This window comes from Choloepus didactylus, chromosome 5 (genome assembly GCF_015220235.1).
Source record: "Choloepus didactylus isolate mChoDid1 chromosome 5, mChoDid1.pri, whole genome shotgun sequence".
Taxonomy (NCBI): domain Eukaryota; kingdom Metazoa; phylum Chordata; class Mammalia; order Pilosa; family Megalonychidae; genus Choloepus; species Choloepus didactylus.
This window is the reverse complement of record NC_051311.1, coordinates 114,460,317-114,469,917: the sequence shown is the minus strand read 5'-3', so window position 1 is coordinate 114,469,917 and position 9,601 is coordinate 114,460,317. Positions and strand designations below refer to the sequence as shown.

General features: G+C 42.7%; 1 pseudogene; it reads right to left on the bottom strand.

Moving 5' to 3' along the window:
* Positions 1-5,599: 5,599 nt before the first annotated feature.
* LOC119534959 lies at positions 5,600-6,060 on the bottom strand (annotated as a pseudogene).
* Between the last annotated feature and the right edge of the window lie 3,541 nt (positions 6,061-9,601).

Genomic DNA, 9,601 nt, shown 5'->3' with positions numbered 1-9,601 from the left:
TTTTTTCAGTAATCACATTAATACCCTATTCATTTAACTGGCAATTGTATAACGCCATCACTGTAATGTAATGTGCACCATGCAAAAGTCAGGTGAGATGATCTAATGATGTCAAGATGAAATGCTGTCAGTGTAAGTACATAAAGATAGTATAACACTGTCAAAAAATGAAAGGAAATTATGGCATTGTAAGTTCTACTACCATTAAAAGATGTTAGAAGGAGAAGGTTCCACAATCTGGGGCAATGTCTATTATGACAGATCTTCTCAAGCAACTTAAAAGACAAACTGGCATTCCTCATCCAATTTTCTTTATCCAAAGAGTCTTTATTAAAATTATCTGTTAATTTCCTACGTGAATATCTTCATGCCCAGAATAGAACTATGATTACCAAAAGCAATTTGTGTTTGAAACATTCATTGTTCTTTGGGTCTATGGTCCAACGTTAATTGCTCCAGAGAGTCATTCTCCTGCAAGGGCAGAGAGGATGTTAAAAAGTTTTGTGAAAGGTAATAGTCCTTTAAGTTTCACTCTTTGAAGAAATCTTGGCAGTGAGGGAGATATCTTTGCTGTGCATGGCATACCTCACAGAAGAAAAGAAATACAGACCTTTAATGCATGATCGGTTTAGGCACAAGCATTTATCCTCCCTGTATACCAGATTTTGAAAAGTCTCAGGGAAGGCCAAGCTGAAAAGAAAACAAAACCTTTCAGTGTACATTTGGAAACCTCAGGTTTCAATTTTCTAAAATTTTCTGTTATGTAGGGAATTCCAGTTAGATTATTTTTTTAAAATATAGAGGCACAATTTCTGCCAAAGCTGTTAAAAAGATAATAATCAAAATGAAGTAAGGGATGTAGCGTCAACACTTAGGAAAAGTTAGAAAAAGGACTGAGCTTTGTTGTACTCAGGGATTCCCCAGCCTATATGGTACATTTGTGTGAGTTAGAAACAGATGCCCCTTTCTCAGGGCAGGAGCAGCCCCTCACCTGGGCACAGGGCCAGGTAAGAAGGCTGGATTTCAGCACCTATTCCCCCTTCATCAGAGTACTCTTGTTCAGTGCAGAATCTGCACAACCACAGGTGGTGGCCCTGACTATTCCTAATTGCTGGGTACAAGCCTTGTAGTTCAGCCCCAAGGCATCTAGAGAACAGCTGCTCTCCCGACCAGGCAAATTCCCATGATACCAGGCTCCTGGATAGAATTTCCCAAAATGGCTTCCTAAAGGACTTTGGGAAGTGGTAGAAATATCCCAAAAAATCAATATTTTGCCAGAACCATCTCAGTTTATTCCTGTTGTCCTAGTGTAATTATTACCACATCCTTTTAACTGGGTCCTGGTTTGGACAATAAATTGTATGATCACTTGACATATAATTTTGATAAGGAACTGTGGAAAATTTGCCAGAAAAATCTGTAGACAGATGTGTGGGATATTTATATAAGAATGATCAACTGCTCATTAATATTTAACATCGTTATCTAATTAAGCTTTTTATTAAAGCAACTTCCCCTGAATTTTCTTTGTTCCAACGCTAAAGATTCCCTGTCCTACCCCATCACCTTAGACATACAGCATATTTTAATTTAATTTCCTAAGATGTGGATGCTAATGTCCAATCGTTAGATTCTAAACAAAAGTGAGACTCATTAAAGGGAAAGCAAATTGTTGATATAAACAAACCATTAAAATTAAAAGGGACACAATTTGTTACATTTATCTTCAGGTCTAAGAATACAAAAGGAAAAACAGAAAAGTTACTCTGGTATCTAAAGTCTCAATTCCTTGCTTCTATTTTCTACAGGATATACGATTTCTGGTTTTAGAGACTTTCCATGCAATAAAATTATTAGATCATAAATAAAGCTTCTTAATTTCTGTCACATGCTCCTTGATGTCAACTGGGATAATAATGACACCTCTTTACAGGCTGTTATAAAGATTAAATAAAATAATACACATAGAGCATTTAGCAGGCAGTGAAGATCTAATGGATGTTATATTTTATATTCAAAGTACAGCAAATTTGCTTTGGTCTATGACAAATTTGTGTGTGCGTATACAGATAGCATTTTAATCATGGGAAATTTTGACTACCCTTAGGTAACAACACAGTTTAAGGTAATGGATGCCAAATTAAAAGTAAGGAATTCAGGGTTCTCCCTGCTCTATTCACTTCTCAGGAATAGTGTGAGGGTAAAAATTAAATTATGTAAGAACTTTCTGGGGTTTAAAAGAAGTTTGAAATTTGAAACAAATTCAAAGTAATGTTATTGTGAAAGTAGATGCTGTAGTCCTCAGTTGATCAATCTGTTAAAGAGGTAGGAAGGAGTGTGTTTCATTCAAAATGAATATATTTGAAAGTGGATACCCATTCCCAAAGACCTAAACAAATATAAAATCTCTAACTGTGGTTCCTTCCAGTCCTTCTCCCCTCTGGCCCAACCACCCAGAGGGCAGGTGAGGTGACAGCTTTCCTCCAGGGACATCTCCCTTTCTCAGGGGACCCCTGAGCTACAGGAGCTGAGGCATGTCAGGCGATTGAATTTTTACCCTCCTGTGACTACGGAGAGAGTCAAGATTGCAAGGATGGCGGTAGGGAGGGAAGAGAGATGGAACCAGGCAGAGGGAGATGGCCCTGGATGGCAGCCCCATCTGAGCCAGCAGTTCCATGCCTGAATACTTCAAGGCACAGTTTGGGGTGAAGGGGCACTGTCATTTGGTGCTGTCCACACTAGCCCTCAAAGCCTGTCATTCTTCCTCCCAGTAGCAGTGGCTGGTGCAATGCCACCGTATCACTGCTCAAACCTACCAATAAAGGGTGAGGGCAGGAGTGCCAAAATGGACTGTGAGCAAGTTCAAGTTAAATGAAAGGCAAATATACAAAATTTGAGAAACACAACAGCCTGAGAAAGTGACTCTCAAGACTACTGTGAAAGTAGAAGTGAATCATATGTGAAATCCCTTTGGGAATAAACATTTAAAGGTCTATAAAATTTGCAAAAGACATGCTAAAAGTTCACCATAAGAATGTAAAAAAGAATGGAGTCCAATAACGTATTTTAAAAATTAGAGAATATTCTTCCTAAACTGATACAAGGCCAGGTTGGATTTTAGTTAACCAGAAAAAGAAAGTAACAAAGAAAGGAACCATTTTTAGCACCTACAACACCATTCATTCCAACTTCTCTGAAGTGTTCCCCAAAAGACAATCCTTGGGTGGGCAAGTGCTTTTCCTAAATGTCACCCCAAGGGTTAATCTAATGTAGCCTGGCTCTGTTTTTATCTTTTTGCTTTCAGTTCTTCTGCCTATTTCTTTTCTAATCTCTTCCATTGTTCTTGTAAGTTAGGAGAAAAAGTACCAGCCAATTTTAATCATTGGATACTTTTTTTTTTCCAGTTTTACACCTAATTGACAGGCTTCAGAACTAACTCTATTTAAAATATTCTCACCGAAGCAAAGATGATCTCCTCTTTGGTGCATCTCTTTACATCAACCTAAAAACTTCTCCCTACCCTCTTAAGTCTGCTACATGGGTTAAGTGCCAGCAACTTTGCATGGTTACTCTATAACACGACCCCAAAAGTGTCTGAAACTCTTAAAACTAGAAGTGTGAAAAAGCTGTAAAACAGTACACCCCTGAAGGAGCAACAGTCTCAAATTACTAACAAAGGAGGCAATGAGAAAGCATAGAGAAAGAATAGAGTACCCAATAGTGCTCTGTGAATTTTTCCACGTATGAATATGGCTGTATCTGTTGTTTGTTTATTTGATTTGTTGATTTACACTTTCACTGTGTTCTGGGAAGGGATTTAACGTAATTTCTGTATACAGTCTGTGGCTAGCTGAAGTCCAGAGCTTCAAAAGATGGAGTATCTTTTCCCAGTATGGCTCCAAGGATTCCTGGAACTTCTAAGAAAAATTCCAGTTATCTCCAAACAGGCTAAGAGTAGTGCATGTAGATAGGAAGTATGCAGCCTGCAAAGTCAGGTCTGTTGAAAAGTTGCAGCAGTAACCAAAACATTCCCTGATTTCCTAAGTGACATATATCAATTGGAGGGAAATTAATGACAATGCATACAAATCACTGGGTGCAGGAAGTTATGATCCCAAAATTATGAACTAGGATGCAGCAATAAATGATGTGAAGAAATATGTTTATAGTGCTTTTGCCAAAAAGCCTGCTATGTTGCGACAGTGAAATCAAACTGAAGATTTAATGTTGAAAAAGCAAAAGCTGTGGTTAACTGCCCATGGACTATGTAAGTTGAGTATTACTAAGATTCTTGGTGCAAGAAGAATAATGTATTTTTTTCTGCTCACAAAAGTGACTCCACTGTTGTGTCAGCTATACCTTGCTTGGAAAGCCATTGACTTTTCCTTTCTGTTGCCTTAATTTTCTACTGCAGGAGGACAGGGAGATGCGAGTCCAGGTGGGTGCCTGCCTTCAACTGATTGCACAGAGTAACACAGTGGGGAAACCTCTTATCTCAGACAGGGATTCCCTGTTTAAGAGTTTTTTTTCTTTATAAAAGGTAGATGGTAGTAAACACAGCTGTAGGAAAAGGTTTTGTATTTTTTTGCGTTTGTTTTAATCTGATAAAATGATATAATTAAGACAGAACGCAAAAATGCCTGTAAAATTCTACTACCTGCCATGTGCATATATATCGTGGCCCAAGTTCTACCCTGTTCACAGTGTTTGAATAATCTGAATGGATTTGACTTTAGAAGTGTTTTTTCCCTCTTCGCGTACAGTGTGGTCAGATCATAAAATACAGTGGCTTAGGATCAATGAATTTTTAAATTCTAAATTGATCGTGGAATTAGGATGTTATTAAAGATGACTTAAGCTTCACTAGTGGTATTTCCTTGCCAGAGGTGGATCATGGCTCCGAATTCCTGTCTGCCGATTACTTTTCTTTTGACTCCACAAGGGATATTTTTTAATTGGAATATTTATGTATCTTTATGAAGAATAAAGGTTTTGTAAATAGTATCATGGCCAATCCTTCCTTTCGAGAAGATGAAATCTGAATTTAGAATGAAGAATATGCCTCAAATTCAGTTTGCAAAGACATATAATAATATAATCCTATTTACTTCCTACTTAGATGAACTTCAAGTGTTTTCAGCTGTGGCATATTAAATTTCTTTCATAGAAAATAGACTTGAGTGGATACTTAATGCCTTTTCCTAGCTAGCTATGTTTAAGTTAAATGCGTAAACATATTTTAATGTCTTAATTATAAAAGCAAAATGTATAGAAGACTATGATTTGCACTATCATTTGGAAATCAACTGAAAAATCCTATTAGGTTGGAATTAAGTGGAAAATAATTTTACCCTCTGGAGATTTTTAATTTATGCAGAATATTTATTTTAAATTGCCTGCTAGTGAATCCTTTGAGATTACTTTGTAGAGATGCTTTTTTTTTTAACATCTTATTAATACAGTATTTATTTTTCTTTCCTCCTTCAAACCCTGAGCCAACCACCTTCCCCAGGCTGCCTGGGGAGTTATAGGAAAAGGAACACACAGGGCAGATGAGACACAGGAGAAAGAAGAATTATGGGAGGTGGAGACAGCTCTTTCACATGGTGAAGAGGATGAGAAAGGCCACTGTCAGGCATAAGAGCCCCAGGGCCTCTGAGAAGGAAAAGCCCAGAATGGCGTAGAAGAGTTGTTGCTTTAGAGAGGGTTTCCTGGCATAACCAATGATGAGGCTCCTGAACACAGTCCCTGTGCCAGCCCCAGAGACAGCCACCCCATCTGTGGTGGCCCCTGCCCCAATGAACTTGGCTGCTGTGTCACTGTCCCTTGAGATGATGCTGGTTTGGAAGCTGTAACTGGGGATAAGTAAGATCAAGGGGGCTGCCAAGCTACTGAGGCTCTCATCTGTCAGTGTCTCGGGTCCTTACAGAAACACTCCAGACAATAATGGGCTCAGCAGCTGAGAGGTGCTCCTGACCAGGGAGGGAGAGGAGACCAGCTTGGTGCAGGTATACATTTTCAGGGGGTGAAGGCTGTGGCAGGAGAGCTGTTCCCAGTGCAGAGAAGATAGAACTGCAGATGCTCTTTAATTCCAAATACAGTTTTCTTGAGGGTAAGGGGGATGTTGTGATTGATTCCAACATGGGAAGAACTCTCCTTTCTACTTATCCTTTCCATCTCCTCCCTATACCTCTTTTCTTTAGCCTCCCTCCCTCGGTGAGCTCATAATCAATTCATATGGGCTTTTATGCGTTTTGGCTTCGGGCCTACTTAGTTCAGGCTCAGCTAACTAGGGACAGCCTGCTTCCTCTGAACTGTCAAGGAAACAGGGGTCACCCCCGACATCTTCCAGTCGCCCGTGTTGGGAAGGCTGAATAGAGCACCTTACTCCCAAGGATGGTCAGCGGCGGTGTAGCGCGTTGCTGAAACTCAGAAAAAAAGTCGGGGGCGGGCCGGGGAAATGCGGGGTGGTTGCGAAGGTGTAAATTGTAAAGGAAAGGAAGAAAATGGCGTGGGAGTAGAGAAAGAGGTCTTTTAGAAGCAGAGGGAAGGAATGCCACACAGTAGTGGATTCAATCCGGTGTACCAGCCGGCGCAGTCGGGCCAGTGACAGAGCTCGGGAAACATATGCCATTTGCGCGCTGTTCCCCGCGGACACTGGGTGGCGCTCGTGATAAAGACTTACACTCTTACACTACTCGGGTGGTGGTTCTGCCCCTCCACCCCTCCTTGGAGATTTCGTCTACTACAAGATGAAATTACTCACATTCTTTCTACGTGTCGCAGTGGGGAGCACAGTTCTGGAGGAGTTTGATGCCGTGAGGCTGTTTCTCCACAGCTGGGCCCGACGGTTTTTGAAAGAGGCAACAGCTTCCCCCTCGCTGGGCTGAAGACAAAGCTTGGACCGTTGGTGTCAGAACAATTCCCCAGTTAAGAGCAAAAGTTGCCGCCAGGGAGCCGAGATCCCCCGCGCTCGTGCGCCAGGAGCGCAGGTCCCCAGTGCATAGAGCCACACAGACTGTACTGTGAAATGGGCAACTGATTGGTGCTCCTTTTAACTGGGACTGGGGGTCCCTCCCCCTTCCCACTGTCTTTAGTAAAGGGTGTGGGCTAGGGTGAGATAAACCCAGAAAGGAAGCTAAACAAAGTCAAAAAGACTGAGGCTCTGGACCCTCAGAGACACACTTAGATTTGGAGGTGTCACATAGCAGCAGCCTTTGCACAAAGTGGCCAACTGGAGTGTGAGAGCTGACGTTATAATGCTTTGCGAATTAAAACAAAGAAGTTAAATTCTACCCTCACGCCCTATTCCCTCTTGTCTTCTTTAAAATATGAGAGAGAATGTCTCTTTCGCCAGGACTATGGTAGGAGGTGTGCAATCTAGCAAGGTCTAGAACTAACTGAACATTGTATCTAACTGTGTGTTCCCAAACTTCTAAATTCTGCCCAAATTCTGCAGTTTCCAATCTTATCCTGCTTGGAATTTGCCTTCTCAACAAGATCTAAGGGCATTGCTACAACACCCTGTTTAACCTTTAAAAGTATCGACTTTACTTCCCTCCACGTTGTAACTTATAAATTTCTATTAATTAAAAAGTGTTGCAAAGGGAGGAGACTAGTGGAAGGGCAGCTCAGCAACCTGCGCTTCTGGCCTTTGCCCGGAGGAGCTTTGAACTGTCCCTGGCTCTGATTTGAGGACGTGAGTCGTGTGGCAGGATGTGTCTAAAGTGATTCGATGGGTGCCGAGAACTTCTCCAGAGCAAAGACCTTCAGCCAGAGCACTACCAGATGGGGTCGGCAGTGTTTCTCCACCGCTGCTTAGCTCCTCACAAGCAGACAGCCTAAATCCGGACAGTGAACAGTCGCGACCATCTCTGAGAAGGCCGCTAGCACGCGATAGGCGCAGGGAAGGGGGCGCTGTCGGCCACTGCTACACGTACTCTGCCCCGCTTCCCCGTGCGCGCGGGCGCTGAAGTTGCCCCCAAAGGGCAGTTTGACAATAGCTGTGGTTTTATGGCGCCCGGAAGGCAGAGTCCGGGAGTTGGTACCCGCGGGGCTGCTTGACTTTGCAGTTCAGGAGTGGAACTGGCATCCAGCACCGAGTTCTAGACACCCCAGATCCCCCTGCCGACTTATGTTTTGGGCCCAAGTAGTTTCACAGCTAAAGTAAAGCTAAACTAACACTCGACTAAACATAACGCAGGCGTTTTCTTTTTGGGTTGGAGGGTAGGGGCCAGGATGAGAGGCCAGACACATAGGGGAGCTCGATATCCGGTGAAGTTCCCAGGTTCCCGGCCTTGGACCCCCTGGGGAAAAAATTCCTATTTGAAGGGCGTGGAAATGGGGAGCGGGAGGGCGACTAATATTAAAATTTTAAGCTCCCAGCTGGCTCACATACAAAGCAGGAACACGTCATAAAAAGTAAACTCTGGACCACCAGTACAAAGTAATTCCTGAGCTCTTTCTCCCTTCCATAGGAGCTGAGATGTCTTCCCTGCAGGAAATAAAGGGGCAAGAGGATGGGAACTCAGACCTGGGGAATTGAGAGGGGGAGTCCCAAGTGCCATATCCATGAAGCTAGAAGGGAGAAATCTGTGGGCATCTCCCAACTTCCCAAAAAGGCTTTGATCTTTACCTATTTCCCTGACTTCTTGCTGGTTCCCATTCAGTCCCAGAAGAATGACAGGTGAAACGTGGATCTATTCACTTTTGAGGGAACCTTTAGTCACCGGACACAGAATTACAGACCCTCTACTCCATTGGCTTCCAAATATAATAAAAGACAGAAGTCAGCTGCGGGACTTTTCTTGCTGGAGCAGCAATAAGGATTTGAGTGTCAAATTATTTGTGCTTAGGATACTGATTCCTTTTTAAGTCACTGTAGGGGCTTGATTTTGTAGGAACTTTGCCATTAATAGCTGAATGGACAGTGTGCACTCTGGAGCATCTCTATCCCACCCATGTCTGCAAGATACTCATCTCCTGCAAAGGAAGTGCTCGCTGTACATTTGCCTGTCTTTCCCAAAATTGCAAAATTTCAATACGAGTAAATTACAGCTCGCCTACCAACAGTCCACTAAAAGAATTGTGCTCCCTTCCTTTTCGCTTGGTCGTCCATTCTTCACCCCACTCCCACCCCCGCCTGGACTCCCCATTCCAATATCAGTGTTCAGTTCCACACTCGCCCCTGGTGCAGCCCACCAGGAGGGAGGGCAGGGAACGAGAAAAATCTGTAGCCGACCTCATCCCCAAAACATGTGCACTTCCCTAGGCTGCTGATTGAAACACTTTGTCTCTATTTTTACAGAGCTGGTTGTTGGGGCTTCTGTGTTGTGTTTGATATTCACTACAAACAATTGACTAAGACTCCCTCTCCCCCCAACGGGCAACAGTACACATACGCGCGCGTACACACATGCATACATACATACTCCCCCCTCCTTCATTTTTTTCTCCCTCTTTTTTTTTTTAAGCAATGCTTTGTTGTGCTCAAACTAGTTGGACGAGTTAGGGTGTTGCTGCTGCTCCGAGGCCCTGACCAATGGAACCCGATCCACCCCGCTGTGCGTAAGCGCGCAATTAAGGATTTAACCAAGGCTGT